The sequence below is a fragment of the Pinus tabuliformis genome, chromosome 8 (assembly GCF_031772625.1).
Source record: "Pinus tabuliformis cultivar Carrire ecotype Pingquan chromosome 8, CPIR1, whole genome shotgun sequence".
Taxonomy (NCBI): domain Eukaryota; kingdom Viridiplantae; phylum Streptophyta; class Pinopsida; order Pinales; family Pinaceae; genus Pinus; species Pinus tabuliformis.
Genome location: NC_142294.1, coordinates 1,856,809,820 through 1,856,827,379, shown reverse-complemented (window position 1 = coordinate 1,856,827,379; position 17,560 = coordinate 1,856,809,820).

Genomic DNA, 17,560 nt, shown 5'->3' with positions numbered 1-17,560 from the left:
GGCACAAGAATTTTAGGTGGAAAATCCCCTTCGGGTCAAAATCCACCAAACTCTTTTCTAATAAATTCTTAATCTTCAGCCCTAATTTAAATGAAAGCAACAACTTCCTAGAATTCTAGAAAAGCATTCTTCTCTAGCTCCCACTGGAAGGATGCCCCAACGCCCTGGTTTCTTTAGTAATCAACTGAATGGATGCCCCAACACCCTAGTGAGCCACAACTTGCCCTAGCACCACCCCGCCACCCTGAGGTGTTCATAAGCCCCAACCTGTAGGCAAATTCATACATGTGCCTAGCACCTCCATGCCACCCTATAATGACTGAAATAAGACAAGACTGTGGATTCCCAAACTAGGGACAACAATCCATGATATTTTAAGATGTACAATACTTTTCATGTACTTGACCACATACCCAATCACTCTATGACCTGCAACTCAACCATGACATCATCCCAACGGTGACTCCTATACTCCCAACACTACCTCTTCGACTCTAGGAAAAATGACTCTTTTACAATCTTTACAATGATGACTATTTTACAAATGACTCTTGGCCTTGATACTTCTTCACAATATGCAGATGACTATCACGTCTTCAAAGGATGTCTCGTTGACTCTTGGCCTTGATATTTATTCACAATATTTAGATGGCTGTCATGTCTTGAAAGGATGTCCCACTGCAATGCTTCCTTTGATTTGATACTTCAGCTCTTGAATGCTTGCTTGATGTTGCGCTTGAATTTATGCAAAAGTTGCTCGGCGAAACCAAACCCAAAACAAAACAAAATACCCTTCAACTTACCTCTCTCTGCAAAACACATGTAAGTGAATAATAATGAATAAATACATATTAAAATTACAATGCATACCTAAAGTGTGCTTGTCACTTTTTTTGTTGACTTGTTGCAACAGTAGAGAAAGACTCCCACTCTTGATATAGGTCTGGACTCTATGCAAGACTATATCCAAATCTAACCTAAAGATATATACAATAGGAATTGATGACAGACCCTAGACTTGTGATGAACCAAGTTCTAAGTACAACAACAGAGACCATTCTATCAACTATGACAAGACAAGTAACATGAACTTACAACATCATATAGATTTAGTAGACTTGGTGTAGCATAAAATGTGTAGTATCAAGAATACGACATCTGAAATGTGGTATCAAAACTAACTGTGACATATAGAGACATAGAGATATAACCAAGACCCTGTATATACTTACGTTGTCTTGAAAAAACATATGTCAGATATGATACTCAAAATTCAAATGTAAACACTAATCATACATACCTTGCTATAGGAGACTTACCCTTGACCGTTGATGTGTGGTCCTTACTGCAATGATCCTTGAATACATGCTTTTTCTTGCATTCTAGGAGCTCAATATTGAAACTGTTTTATATATGTAATTTTAAATCACCAGGGTATGAAATTTCATCCTATGGTAGCCATCTGAGTCCTATTTCCAACCCCACGGGTCTTATCAATATTGGATTCTTATTAGAGGTCGTATCACCTTAATGACAAATGCAAGGAAAAGGTTCGCCAAGAGCTGGAAAAGATGTTGGAGGCAAGCATCATAGAACCGGTTGAAGAATCTGATTGGGTGATCCCGATGGTGGTTCTGGAGAAGAAAAAAAAGGGTGAAATAAGGATTTGCGTACATATGCGAAAACTTGATGATGCATGTGTTCATGACCCATTTCCTATGTCGTTTACAAATGAAGTGTTAGACAATGTTGGAGGCCATGAAGCTTATTCCTTTACTAACATATTTTTTGGGTATCATCATATCAAGATCGCGCCAGAGGATAGGAGCAAAATGACCTTCGCGACGGAGTGGGGTTGTTTTCAATACACTATGATGTCATTTGGGCTTAAGAATGCGCCTGCGATATTTTCCTGCGTAGTCATAGCAACATTCAAGGAGTTCATTCATAAGTTCCTGGAAGTCTACTTTGATGACTGGATGGTGTTCGGATTAGTGAAGCACCATGTAGCAAGCCTACACTTGATGTTGGATATGTGTCGCAGATACCAAATCGTGTTGAATTTGAAGAAATGCATATTCTGTGTTCCCTTTGGGATCTTGCTGGGTCACATGGTGTGCAAGCAAGGATTGATGGTGGACCCTGCAAAGATTGCGGTAATAGTGAATTTGGAGGCCCCTAGGAATGTTAAGCAGTTGCACACGACGCTGGGACATACATGATATTATAGAAAAATTATCAAAGCTTATGCTCAAATTATTGCGCCCATGGAGAAACTGCTAAAGAAGGATGCAACATTCTATTGGGATGAAGAATGCTAGCGTAGCCTAGATGTGTTGAAAGAAAAGATGGTCACTATGTCGATCTTGGTATTCCCTGATTGGAAAAAGTAGTTTCACGTACATGTGGATGCCTCTTGCATTGCATTGGGTGCAATGTTAACACGGGACGATGAAGGAGAAATGGACCATCCTATAGCCTTCGTGAGTAGGAAGTTATTAAAGGCCGAGAAAAATTATTCAACGACTGAGCACGAAGGATTGGCCATGGTGTACGCACTGCAAAAATTCAGACATTATCTATTAGGAGGGCATTTCAAGATGTACACAGATCATTCTGCCTTGAAATACCTGGTCAATAAGCCTGTGTTGGGGGGGAAGATCTGCAGATGGTTGCTATTATTTTAGGAGTATGACTTTGAAGTCATTGTGAAGCCAGGGAGGTTAAATGCGGGACCTGACCATCTATCGCGGATCGAAATAGGAGAGGAGCCTAATAATCTAGAGGAAGGGTTTCCAGATGCGCAACTCTTTGCAGTGCGTGTAGTAGATGATCATTTTGCAGACATTATTCACTTCTTGACTACGGGGATGGCACCGGGTGAATATACCAGTCAAAAAAAGAAGGAATTAGTAGTGCGTGCAGTCGATTTTTTAGTCATTATTGGACATCCTTATAATATGGGTGCAGATGAAATATTGTGAAGATATGTACTGGACTTTGAGTGGGATAATATTCTTGCTGAAGCTCATGGGGGAGTTGCGGGAGGTCATTATGCAGGCAAGGCAACTACATAGAAGATTTTTGCGCAGGTCTATGGTGGCCAACTTTGCACAAGGATTCCAAGGCATATTGTAAGGCATGCGATGCATGTCAAAGAATTGGTAGACCATCGCAAAGGGATGAGTTACCACTACATCCTCAAGTATCTTTGCAGGCATTTGAGAAGTGGGTGATTGATTTTGTTGGGCCAATTCAGCCCTCGAGAAAGAAAACAGGTGCGCGCTATATTATCACCGTGACGGAATATCTAACCAGATGGGTGGAAGCACAACTAGTTAAGGATTGTACAAGGGCTACGGCAACCAGTTTTTGTTTGAGTATGTCTTAACCAGATTTGGCTGCCCAAAAGTGTTGATGAGTGACAAAGGTACGCACTTTCTGAATGAAACGATCAGCATGTTGACTGAAGAATTCCAGGTCTACCATCAGAAGAGTACACTGTATCACCCGCAGGAAAATGGAACTGTTGAAGCCTTCAATAAGATTTTGGAGAACGTGCTAACGAAGATCTACAACGCGCAACGAAATGACTGGGATGTGCGCGTACCTGCAGTACTATGGGCTTATAGGACTACTTGTAAGAAGCTAACAGGGCAAACGTCGTTTAGATTAGTATATGGGGTCGAAGTTGTAATGCCAATGGAGTACATTATGCCTAGTTTGCACATAGCAGCCCTGATGGATATGGCAGATCGCGAGGCCTTGGAGGAATGGCTCGCGCAGCTGATGGAGCTCAAAGAGGATCAATTTTTGGCAGGATTTCATCAACAAGTACAAAAGGAATGTGAAAAAGTATGGCATGATCGCCATATCAAGCTTCGCACATTCAAGGTAAACGATATTGTCCTGTTATATGATAGTAAATTCACTAAATTTCCAGGTAAATTACAGATGCATTGGTTAGGGCCATATATTGTCAAAGAGATTACAGATGGAGGCGCAGTTCAGCGCGCGAAGCTGAATCGGTAACCCTTCCCAGGAAAAGTGAATGGGAGCAGGTTGAAATTGTATATAGGGGATCATGCACAATGACTATATGACAACAGGATAGTCTTAGTGCTCCAAGAAGTTACAAGGGATCGCGGGACCATAAACTACACTGCCAGGTTTGGAGGACAACGCAGTGAGTAGGCTACGTTGAGAATGACGAAGATACAACTCATGAAACTGCACTCAGGAAGCTGCACCATGAAGGAAGGCACCACGCAGCGCAGCCAGAAAATGACCATTGGAGTTATTGTTCATGACTTGATGCCCAGAAGACGGTTAAGTGGAGCGGGCTGGCGGCATTTAAGGAAAAAATCTTTGAATATCTGCTGCCAAAACAACATTTATTATCAGAAATGGGGGGGGACAGTCGGATTTGAATTCAAAACTCCCTATAAATTATCATGTTGGTCCAACATAGAACACTTTGTGCTCTTAGAATTGTTGTTGCATTTCATTGTCTGTCACCTATGAGCCGAGCATTTTGGGAACAATTCCTGTCATGAACAAACATTTCTCCTAAAGCACGCAAGTTGTTTATGGAGAGAATGACTGCCACCAACCCCGCTGAAGCCCTGAGTTTGGAAGCAACTGTGTCCGATGCACCAGGACCAAAAGTGTCAAGTGTAGAGGCTACACCTGTGGTACCCACGACGTTGAGGTCGCCCATGCTGAAACAGACCATGACAAAAGACAAGCAACCTACAATGAAAGAGAAGTAATCCGCAGCAAAGGAAAAGCAAAAAAAGTCAGTGCGCGCATCCCCCAGGAAGCATACTGAAACGTAGAAGCAGAAGAAAGAAAAGCAGACGAAGAAAGTAGTGGACCTAGAGGCGGAAGAAGCCTAGGAACCAGAGGATATTGATGCTGAAGGAGCGGAACCCATAACAAGGCTACCCAAGTATATCCCTCCACAGAAGGGAAAAGAAAAGGTCATGAAGGACCTGGATGTTGAGAAGTTTGTTGAAAAGACGTAGGTTCTGAAGGAAAAGGAGGCGCTATAGGCGCATAGTTTGCGTCTGGAGTCAACAGTAGCAGAGGTATGTAAGACAGTGCCTGAGCTTCACATCCTGGAGGATGCACAGCCAGAAGCCAAAATTAGAAAACTCGTCGCAGGTGTGCGGGGGGCTAAAGAAGACATTGAATGAGTCACTTTCGACTTCAACATGAAGATTGCAAAGCTGTAGTTAAAGTTGCACCCCACAACTCCGCCTGAGGTCCGGGAGCAACGCAGAGTTGCGATAAAGGAAGGCATGGCTACCTTGGATGCCATAATCACTAACTGTGTGACACTATTCGAGCAGGCTATGGAGCTAGTGACCAATATACAGGAGGATCCGAACCTACAGATGTTGAACATAGAGGTAAGGGAGCTACAACGCCAATATGATGAGGTTAGGACGACTGCAGGCTCCTTAGCACTAGTACAGTGCCTTGCCAAGTTACAGGAAGGAAAACGGCTACTGGCACAGGTAGAGGACGCACAAAAGAAGGAGGCCTTACTAAAGGCCAGGTTGTAGCCTTGGCTGGAGGAGCTTATAAAGTTACGACTACCATTCAGGATAAGATTAAAGGACTGCAGCAGACACATCAAATGATGAGGCTGGCAGTAGAAGGACTAACCACTGAGAAATTGATCAAGGAAGTTAAATAGGCAGCGACACAGAGCGCTACTAAAGTTGCAGTAATCTGGGTGGAGCTGGGAGGTCTTTGCAGTAAGATCACAGTGCCAACAGAGTGACTCGAGGGCGAGTCACGATCTTTGTGTTGGGGGCCTGTTGGGATGGGGTCCCTTGGGTCAGTTTTGGGGTTAAGATAACCCAAGTTTTGGTACAGTTTTTGTAAATAATGTAAAGTCTCTGCGATTTGTGGATGTGGAGCACGTAGATGAATAGGAGTCAAAGGGGCTTAGCCCCTTATTTTGGATAAGTTTTGAGTAGGTTTTGAGATTCACCGATGGTCCGCAGACCATGGCATTATATGAAAAAGGCTATAAATAGGTGTGTCTTAGAGAGTCTAAGGTAGGAAGATAGAATTGGAGTGATAGCGAGAAGAAGTGGATAGGATAGAAGAAAAAAGGCTCTGCAACTGAGTGCGTAGAGGCCTAGGTAGAGTCCGCAGCTAAGTGCACGAACCCATGTAGATGTCTGTGCAGGGCAGTTTTGAGTCTGTAATCCTGAATTGAAGATCAATAAAGACAGTTTTCCGAAGAATTCTTGCATATTTATGCTTATATATGTTAATGTTATATGTTGTCGATGAATGATGTGTTTATGTAATATCAATTGAATGTTACGTGATTCTCTTGAATAGCTCTTAATAATGTACAAATGCATGTTTAAGTACTTTCGCGAAGACTGATGAATTCTCTTATGTTTATTAATAACTTAAGTAAATCTGTGTGAACCCTAATTTAGGATTGCTCTCTGATGCGTGTAAGTAGACAAATTGGTTGTTAAAGGTCCGCAAGGATAGATCATAGACCTTCACGAGGTTCTTACGGCTGCTATAACAGAGTTACAACAGCATGCCCTAAGAGTGTATTGATCTGCGTGAAGGAAAATCTAAGGCGCTGGAAGACATCACACTAGTCTCTGGATGTAGAAACTTGGTTCTTGCATCCCCTCATACTGTTTCGGGTGAGACTGCAGCCTGTGCTACGCAGGTTGTTGCCGAAAGGGCCAATAGTGTAAGGTTTTGTTAGTTGGCGTAACTAACTCTGAACCTGGGTCAGGACCCCCTAAGCCAACAAGTTTGGAGTGTGCACCTTTCACGAATTTGTGGAATCGTGAAGTTAATCAATTTGAAGATTACCTTTGGCTGAAGAGTTCATATATGTTGAGTGCTACGGCGAATAATCAACTCCTATTTTTTTTTGTGAATGTATTCATGACACCAAAAATCCTCTTGAGTGTTAGAAAGTGCTTGAGTTATTTGTTGAATCAAGTTCCTCTTTTCCATCCATTACATCCTGACTGGTTTCATATATTTCTATACTTGCATTCCTTTTCAATTCTTTCGATGATTATGATGCTTGTATAGTTTGTCACCAGTTACAAGAAAATGGTTTGTCATATTCAACATGCGAGGAAGATGGTTATATTATTCAGAGCATTTATGAAATTGTTCAAACTAATCTATCTTTGTTATCTTCTAATCGAGAATCTCATGTCACAAATAGTCCATTTGATCATAATGTTAACTGTCATTCATTTTATCATTTTCCCATCAATATATCCAATGACAATTGTTTCACATTGATTAATCTTTATAGTTTATCTCATTGTTCGGATACTTGTCAAGCAGCTGAGGCGCTTCAACCTTCATTGATGGTTATGTCAGGCCCTCACTATCTTGATGAGCCTTCTGAGCATGATCAAATTCATTTTCCCTTACAAGATTCTCATCCTGATCCCACACTTTTAATTGAAAATTCATCTTTTCAAAGATTTCAGGGTTTTCAAGAGGATTGTTTCAAATTTCATGATCCAATCATTGAATGGTTGGACCAATCTTACTTGGCAAGCTCCATTGCAAATAACAAGTTTTGATATTTCCTCATGCTTGCTAAGGAGTACAATGCAGATGAAGACACATTCACAAGAAGCTTTCGAGGTTTGTTTAGTGATGGTTTTTATCGAAAAGGTAAGAATGTGAACTGGTTAGAAGTAGTGGCTATGGCATATCTTTTCGCTAATAGGAAAGACCTTCTATTTGTTGTGCAAGTGATCTGAAAATGAGATCTTAGATTAATATTAAGGTATTATAGACTCATGTGCATGGATTTGCCTATATCACTTAGTGCAACGGATCGATAAGATTGTGAATAATATAGACAATGAGCAGTTAGAGAAACATAATAGACATACACACATAACACAGCAAAATAATCAAGGGGTTCACCCAAAACTCCTGGGCTACGTCTCTTGGTCCAGCATTTAGTGGTGACCTCTCTATTATGTCTTCAAGAGCAGAGTTTTTACAGATGTGAGCTCAAATTGAGTCTCAACACAAAAAATAACAAAATAGCAAGATTTACTTGAACCCCTCAAGTCTCTTTGAGTACATAGACTCTTCCTCTCTCTCTCTGTCTCTGTTTTCTCTTTGTCTCAGCACTGCCTGCCTCTGTCCCTGTCATTTTGTGGCTTTTAAGCCAATCAGTGCTGTCTGTTTGTTTCCTCTTCTCGGGCTCTCTGGCTCTCGGCCTCTGTTATATGGGCACTTGTTATGCAATGGAAGGGACCATCGGTGCGTTAAAAGACCAAAAATAGTTTTCTCTGTTTACACGAAGAAATACACTAAAAACTCTCAAAAACCCGCAAAAACTCTTTTTATCGGACTTCAAAAATCATTGAATCCGCCCTAGAATCCTATCGGGTCCACCTTTGATCGCTATCGCAAGTTGCAAGTGCCCATGTGCTGTGGTTTCCTTTGTATTTGCAAAATACATTAAAACACTGAAAATCTTGACGAATGGCTTTATGGCAGACTTCAAATAATATACAGCTGCATTTATAAACCCTTTCAGGTCCGGCTTCATCGCATCGGGTGCATTTCCTTTGTATTTCGTTTATTTAACGAAAATGCGAAATACATAGAAAAACCCCTTTTTCTGGAACTCAAAATATATTAAATTTCATCCATAACCCCGTCGGGTCCGGCTATCGCAAGTCGCATTTGTATCGGCCCCGCTCCTTTGTATCGCTCCGATGCGATATATCGCAATCGCTTATTGCATAGTCCCCCGGGCCTTTGGTAAGCACTCCTTTGTATGTTGCTGATGCGATATTGCGAGTTAACCTGGGCCGTCGATCTGCGTGCTTGATCGACGATCCTTGTTGACTCACGCTGATCGTTGTCACAACTTTTATTTGGTAGCCTTCGATAGCCTCTGCTTGCCACCGCCGATTGCGATATGCCGATCAGATTTGGACTGTTGATCGGTTAGATCCGACAGCTCCTGTGCGTAGTTCTTTTGACCTTCGATAGGCTTGTTTTCCACTATTTCTTCATATTTTTCTCTCCCAATAGTGTTTTCCGCCTTTTGTAAAGGTTTTCCTCATGCGATAGTTTTTATTTTTTGAATACTTAGAGGGTTTTTTGGATCCATTTTGGATCAGAAAGTTATTCAAGCTCTTATCTTTTCTATTGCACATCGCTTTATATTAGTTTTAATTGTTCGTATCTTTGTGTATGCAGGTCGGGAGAAGCTACAGTGGCTTCATTGGAAATTTCATTATACTTGACCCTAACCTTCTAGCTAGTTAGGATAGGAGTAGGTCTAGCTGCATTCTAGTTTTCCCTTTATTGCACCCATATTGCGCTTGCTATCTGTTAGTATTTGTTATTTTCTTAGTTTTGCCTTCCATTATGTTTTTGGTTTAGCCTCTATTTTCTTTGTCCTTTTGATTTTGTTTCCTTGTTTTATCTTGTCTTTTCCTTTGGGTTTTGCATAAAAGATGCTTCATTGGCTCAAAAGACAATGTGGCAAAACTTGAAAAGGGAAATTGTGATGATGAATGATGCTTGGCTTATCTGTTATCCTCTTCTCTATCTTGGGTTTACATACCTTTAGAGTCAATGATGTCTCAATGGAAAATATAGTTCATTCCAGATGAAAAGCCTTTGATTGAACCACGAAGCCTATATCTTCATTAGGATCTTCATTCTTGACTCAGCCCTATATTTAATAGTGTTTTGACATGTCAACCTTACCGAGTAGAGAAGGGAAAGGAGAAAAATTTTAAACGAGCATATAACTTCAGTTATCTTTCAAATACCTTAAATCAAGGAACCAACCTCTTTTGCTCTCAATAATTCTAGATCCCTCTTCCATCGTCAAAATAAATAAGTGCCTTTGCACAATCTTTTAGTAACTAAATAAAAGGTGAAGAAGAGAAAAGCTTCTTGCGTAGAGAGGTGAAGCAAGTAACTTCGCCAGTGTACTGTTCAGCCTCGTTGGTAGCGAAGCAATGCTTGTGGTTCCTTGAGGTGACTCCATCGGGGTATTTTTCAGGTTCGCTGGCAGCAACGTGACACCATGGAAAGCACTTTAAAGGCTTGATATACTTATTATCCTTCTCCCTTATCGAAACAGTCGAGGTATTGTTGATATGTGTAGCTTTGGAGGTACTCCAAGCCCTACGGTTCAGGATTTGGAGGGCAAAGCACCACAAGGGCATCTTGTGGGCTTGGAACCCAAGCATGGGGTTTTGCACCCATCGATGTTTGGGACAAAACCTTGATGCATTTACAACATGTAATGGATTAGGATGATAATTCCCGGCAAGACAATTCCAACGCAATGAGAATCATCCGATTTCGAGTTGTGGTTAGAGAGAAATTAATTTTTGAAGTTGACAAGTTAATTATTGGTTTTCAAGTCATGTAGGCTTGACGTAAAATTCGTCCAATAGATGGGTCTCTTCAATAATTTGGTGGAGCCCCTAATATGGATATAAAAGGAGGGTAAATTAATGTTATTTGAGCATCCATGGTGAGAAATACATCCTCCAAAGGAGCTCTGAATTTGGAGAAGGCTAGCCACAACTAGAAGAGGACTTGGAACAATGTGGGAAAATCTATCTAGAGGCTGAGGAACAACGTGGAGGTTGTGTGCTTGAGGCGGAGGTGTTGTAGGTGATAGCGTAGTTTTTGAGGGGTTGTTTGGTTATTGTTTCAAGGTCAAATTGCTAGGCAATGCAGGCCAAGGATCCAAGGTACAAAACAAAGTTGTTTTAAGGGTTGTTTGGGGTGATTTGAGGGAGACCGAGGCCACAAATTGCTGCTATGCTAGGCTATAGGATATAGTCAACAACTAAGGTTGTTTCAAGGGCAACGTTAGGGTTAAAAAAGCCTCCTTGAGGCAACATGGATGTGGAGGAGTCTTTCCTAGGAGGACCACAACCATTTAAGGGCTTAGTTGCTGACTACGTGGAGGATTGAGGGCTGCAATTTGTGCCCTAACCAAAATTGCAGTGACAACAAGTGCAAGCATGGAGGACAACAATGACTTGTGGAGGAGTGTTGGGTCAAGTGTTGACCAGATTGAATCTGTTTACCTTGCATCCTGTGGGAGCCAATTTGAAGACAAGGTTGGGTGATTGTGTGTCTTCATCAGAGTAAATCTTGCAGTGACGTGATTGGGTGCCATTGATCTAATTGGAGGGCAGTGTGTTGGCTACCCAAAGTAGCCCTAGAGCAACAGACAAGAAGCACATTATTGGTGTGTGATTGGGTGAATATTATAGCCTTATGTGTAGCTCTTTGATGGATGAAAGAGGTTACTGGAAGGTAGATTGGAGCTCAGATATTGGCCAGCCTAGAGAGAAGTTTGATGAGCCCATACACATGTAGCAGAAGTTACTTGCAACATCGTTGGGAGGCGTCCCTCTTGTAGTCTCGATGTGTAGTAGCCTTAATGGACTAAGGCACTACTAGTGAGCAGTATGAGAGTGAAGGACCGACAAGACAAGATACGACATCGAAGTTGCGCAACGAAGTTTGTCATTGTATCTTGTAAACCATAAATTGTTGTATTACTCAATTTGTTTAATATAACAAAGATTGAGATTGTAAAAACTTGTTAAAAACCGTGTATATTTGTGCATATATGATTTACTGCTTTATATTTTCACTGTGCAAATTAGTTTATGGTTGAGATTCTTGTTTTGGTAGTGTTGGATAGGTAAATCCCCTCTGCGGACAGAGGCGATCCCACTAGCCTAAAACAAAACTAGCCACAATCAAACCACGCTGCCACGCAAGTTCCTAGTTATGCACCAAAGGTAAATTAAGAAGACCAACCTGGAATCCAACGCTATGGTTGAAGCAGAGTTGATATTCCCGCTCCCTCGCTCCAGCATATCATAAACGGACACCTGCACATGCAAAGGAAGAGACAGATACCAACATAAAATCTACCAAGGCACAACTATATTTCAGTTAGAAAGGAAATAAATCAACACATCACCATAATAGACGATGAGATTGGAACTATAATAGCAGTCGCTCATTAATTAATCATAAACAGGAAAAGTTACAACCAAGGTTCTGACGTTGAACCTCTCCTGGCTGGGCGAGCAACTATATGTGTCTTGCAATGTATCTCCTCTCCGGCAGCATAACCTCTCTATACTTCATTATCCCTCATGATAACCACAACTAGCATTCTTCCATGAACTCAAGAACTCAACATCTAGCACTCCATGACTAGCTTGTCAAATGCATAAGGACAAGCTTATATAGATGAAGAAGGGAGGAGGATACGATGAACCGGGACACCTATTGTGGATTAACATTATCCCCAAAAGCCATTAAAGATGGAGATAGGATAGAACTCGACATAAGACTAATTTTTTATCCTCAAAAAGCTCCATGTAATGAAGGAAACAACAGTCGGGCGTGCGTTAAGGCAAAAAGCATGACCGAACTTGGTTGGCACGACTGTTGCTCTAAGACAGAGCGCCAATGATCGCACCCTCTTTTGAGGATCTCCATGATTGGCGCGGGTAAGATACTGTGGACCTGCGCCAATGGAAAAAGAGCACTTTTCAGGGATAATCTGTAGAAGGTGTCTTCAGGGAACATGAAGTACATACTCAGGGGAACATAATGCAAGTGTTTTTAGACTTTGTCACTTCTTATAACTCCCGGGATGAGTCCTCCAAAGTACGACAAGAGGAGTAACAGGGATGGTGACAAATTACTGTGTAACAGATGCCCCCTAAAGCATGAGGTCCGAGAGGTGGAGAGGGGTGAAATGCTTTACAAGAACACATATAGAGAGCTGCCGCCGAGGATCTGTGTTAAGAGACATGACTGATAGTTCAATTACATGATGTACGTGGTATGGTCACAGCCATCCATAAGAGAGTACATAAATAATCTAGATCCATAGTATGGACGCAGCCATCTGGTTAGGATCAATGAATAGACTCAGGCATGGTCGCAGCCATCCTGTGAATGAGTCAAGTATCAAGAATCACGCCTGGATTACAACAGACACAATCCAGGGTCTTGCGCTCCATCTCGACCGGAACAAGAGTACAAGTTCAAGCATGTGAATATATGAGCTGAAGTCGAACATGCACGAACATCGTCTGATTACCAGTCAATAGTGGAAACTGTTAACAAACGCGAGAAGTACCACCAATAATGACAATGGCCTTCAAGGTACTATAGGTACAATCTACGGCGTGTGAATTAATGATCTGAAGTCGAACACTCGTAGAATCGTTCGATCGGAGGCCAATGATGAAAACCTCACGTCGAACACGAAGAACCTGCCATTGAGGCATGCAGGCTCCAAGGCACCGGAAAGGAGTCTCTAGATCAACTTCCTGGATAATGAGCTGAAGTCGACAGGAAGTGACCTTGATCGAAGGTGGGCCATAATGTTTCCCACATCATCGACACGAGACAGCGAGATAATGTTGTGAATCAAGATTGTGCGAACTATCAGAGGGAGGTTGTTTCTTTGCAGAGGTCAACTTCTCTTGAACATATCGGCGGCACATTAATGGAATCGGCAGTATTTGACATCAATGTATCAAAGGTCATAATGACGAGGCAATGAGTGGATGAGAGGTCAAATAAGGTACCCAAGTCCATGGAAGCAAGTGAAAGATATGAGAGGAGATATCCCTACCCTGGACACGAAAGCAGAAAAGTGCCATGTTCAAGAGCGACATACTGCCGTCACGGTAAAATTATGGTTCAAAAATTTTCCTCCCCCGCCATTTCTGGCGAGTACCCCAGTTATTTTTAACAAGCTTGATGGGGATAGCATATGCTTGTGTTGTGACAAAATCCGATGTCATTAAGTTTTAACGAGTCTGACAAAGGAAGAACTCGGCGTCTTTTCATGTTTAGAGAGTTTGAAAAGACAGCAGAAAAGGAAACTCTAGGGATGTCCTTTTTCGTAAAGTTGTGTCTCTCGGGCCCGAAAAAGTATAAAATAATACCCGAAAGAACCGCCCGATCATTACGATCGAGGAGTACTTTTCATAATTAGTGATTTCGACCTGAAAAAGTAAAAAAGTGGTCAAAACCACGTCGTTTCGTAACCATTAACGAGTTTGAAACGACAAAAACCCGGTAATCTTTTTATGTTTTAACGGTCGACAAAAAGAACTTAAAACGACCGCCCCTTCTTAACATTTAACGAGTCAAGAGGAGCGACTCGGCAATCTTTTCGTTTTTAAACGGTCAGAAAAGAGCTGAAAGCAGACCTCCATTTTTATTCTCTTTAACGAGTCAAAAAGGAAAAATACTCGGCAATCTTTTCATATTTTACGAGTCAGAAAAGAGCGTAAAGGTGACTCGTCCTGAAGGAACGAGTGGTATAAAGGGTAGCGACTGGTTCCGGTAACGGTGGAACTTGCTCGAAACATGTAAAGGTTAAGAGGCTGGCTAATAAAACCACTCATCGCTGCAGTTCCTCAGGAAAGGATAAACAACCAGGTGAAAGCATATGATCGGCCAAAGAGATGGTGGCAATGGAATGAAACAACCAAGGCTCATCTAGCAGAATTTAGCAGATAAAAGGCAATCACGGGATGTAAATCAGGTATGGGTTCATTTTTTCCACAAGCTTGAACCATGGAGAACTCTGCTTGGATTCGGTTTCATGTTTACACAAGCTTGAAACGAAAAACTATGCTTGCTATGAATTTGCATGCCCCCAGCATGATAATGCAAATCGAGGTACATGCCCCCCAAGCTTCATGGCATGCACGGAGTGGATGGAATGAAGGTTTACTTGGAAAGACTCGATTTTGAAGGAGGATGCATGCCCCCCCCCCCCCCCGGGCCTCAGTCACGCGCCCGGGTCAGCTGTCGTTATCAGAATGACGGAGTGGATGTTGGGGCATTTCCTGTGGAAATAAGACCATTTAGGAATGGTAGATGACTATATGTGAAGTGTGAACCGGGGAATGAAAGTTGGTCTACGACCTTGATCGTCCTTCCTTCATGCGGAAAACACATCACTCTAAAGAGTGAGGACACAATTGCACGTATGCGATAAATATAGTCCCGTCCAAGGAGTAAATTGTAATCTAACGGACCTTGGACTACCATGACGCCCATTTGAACAGTCTTCCCTTCTAATGTGATAGGTACATTGGGAAGAATTCCTAAAGGTCGAGTGGTTTCTCGATGGAAACCTGTAAGGTTTCTCATCTCAGGCAGAAGCAGTGGGGAACCAAGTGCTTCCCAAGCTGTTGAAGAAAGGATACTCACAGGAGATCCCTCATCAATAATTGTACCGGCCATAACCATGCGGTAGACTTGGACTATAATTCGAAATGGTATGGAGGCTGGTAACCGAGGATTGCCTAGTTGATCCCAATTGAAAGAAACAACTAGATTGCTTGGAGGTGGGACTGGATAGACAGCCGGATATGATTCCGATGGACTTTCTTCCTGGTGCGAAGGAATGAGAGGGATGCTCACTTGATCATTAGAGTCTATGTTGATGAATAGAATTTGGACGGTGGTGTCGTCATTCTTTGCAGTGATAACATCATCTGAGGAGGGAACTTCTGAAGGCAAAACCGGGTCACTTGTAAGCTGGACCTTTTGACTTTTGTCTGGTTGGGATTCAGATGTAAGATCATCGAAGGATGGAACTTCTGTAGGCAAAACCGGGTCACTTGTAAGCTGGACCTTCTGAAAGACCGGGTCAACTGTAATCTGGAACTTTGGACTTTCGTTTGGTTTGGACTCAGGTGGTTCATCTTTGATGATAAGGTGGCGCATAGATGATGAATGTAAATCAACACTCGTTCCGACCAGGGACTGGTCTGGAACAGGTGGAGCACAGATAGGTTCAGGAAGAGAAGGCTGGACCAAAGAGGAATCATGCTTGATCACTTGGTTAGTGGAGAAATGATCTGCAGTTGCAAAAAGACGCTGATATCCAGCGGGTAGCTGGGGTAAGGGAGCTGACAGACTTTCCAAAAGACGGGAGGCTTCACCCATAAGTGGACAAAGGCGAAGGAGATGATTACCTTCACAAAGTCGACAAGGGAAACGAACCTTCCCTTTTCTCTTACCAACTGATAAGGTATCGTCGATCTGCGACGACACGGGGTGAGTCGGGCCACGGGACCATATATCTAGGATCCTGGGAATACCAGGACAATCAGAAAGAAAATGGTCCTCCTTGCATAATCGACAAGGAGACTTAGCCTTCCGCGGAGGAGCAGAAGGTGGTTCCACTTCAGATATTTTCATGGTAGATGCGACCTTTCCCTTAGGAGACTTCTTCTTTTTGGTCTTTTTCTTCTTCTTCTTAGCCACCTGGTTACTGAAATCCAAGGTTTCACCAGGCGAAGTAGAAGATGAGGACGCAGCAATGGGCGAAGAAGGGAAGGGGTCCACCTTAGAATCAACATGGTGTTGTTCGGGTGGAGGTGGTGGTGGAACAGGAGTTATCACACTCGAGACCACCGAGTTTGAAAACAACCATACGGGTAAACCAATGGTCAACCCAGGCAAAGACAATGTTGCGATATACTGAACACCGACATTTCCAACAGAAGGAAATGGACGAGGGTTCCCATCAGGAGGAACACCTCGGCCGGTGGGTGCCGGGAAGGCTGCCATTGAACGAGAAATAATGCTACTCAAGCTAACGCAAACAAAATCTAATTGGGTAGATGTTATCGTGGCCAATAAATTTTAAGACACTGAACTTAACCTTTTCATTTTTTAAGAGTCGAGAAAAGGATAAAAGATGACTCTAGTCTCCTTCGAATATTTAATGAGCATGAAGTGACAAGACGCTCACAGGCACCTTTTCTTTTAGGGAGTCCGAAAAGGATCAAAAGTGACTGCTCTGGAATTCTAGGTAGAGGGTGTGCCAAACTTTTCGCAAAACCACAGAATACTTTTTAGGGTACGGGTGGTCGATCTTCGTGAATGCTGTGTTCACTGCATTGCGAATCGTAGGGCGATAGACTCGGCTTCCTATGGATAAAGGATAATAGCCTAGTGGGGTCTCCCGTATATACGCGACGGTACGTGGGAGCTCAGTCCATATTGGCACCTATCGTTTCACCGTGGAGGAATCACCCAACCACTCGACGATAAACTACCAGGTTTAAAGACGTCGGAACACGTCTCTAACCTAGACCTCTAGAGTATTTTCGTTATGTTCCAATGCGTTGTTATGTTCATTGAGTTTATTTTAAAGTTTATCTTCGATTATGTTTCAGTTTTTTGGTCCTACCGTATGTGATATCTCAAAAACTTCTTAAATGCAAACTATATGCCAAAATCATATCATTTGATTCGATGAATTCTATCTACAGGAGGGTTGAGATCTTTACACAAACGAAATGATCACTCAACAAACAACAAAGATCCTAATGCAGCTAATAACAAGAAATGAAATTTTTTCTTTTTCTTTTTAATAGCAACAAATAACAACAAATGTTAACTAATAGAATGCAAAAGATATTTTGTTTTTCTTTCCTTTAAGATGGCATGATGCATTTAAACA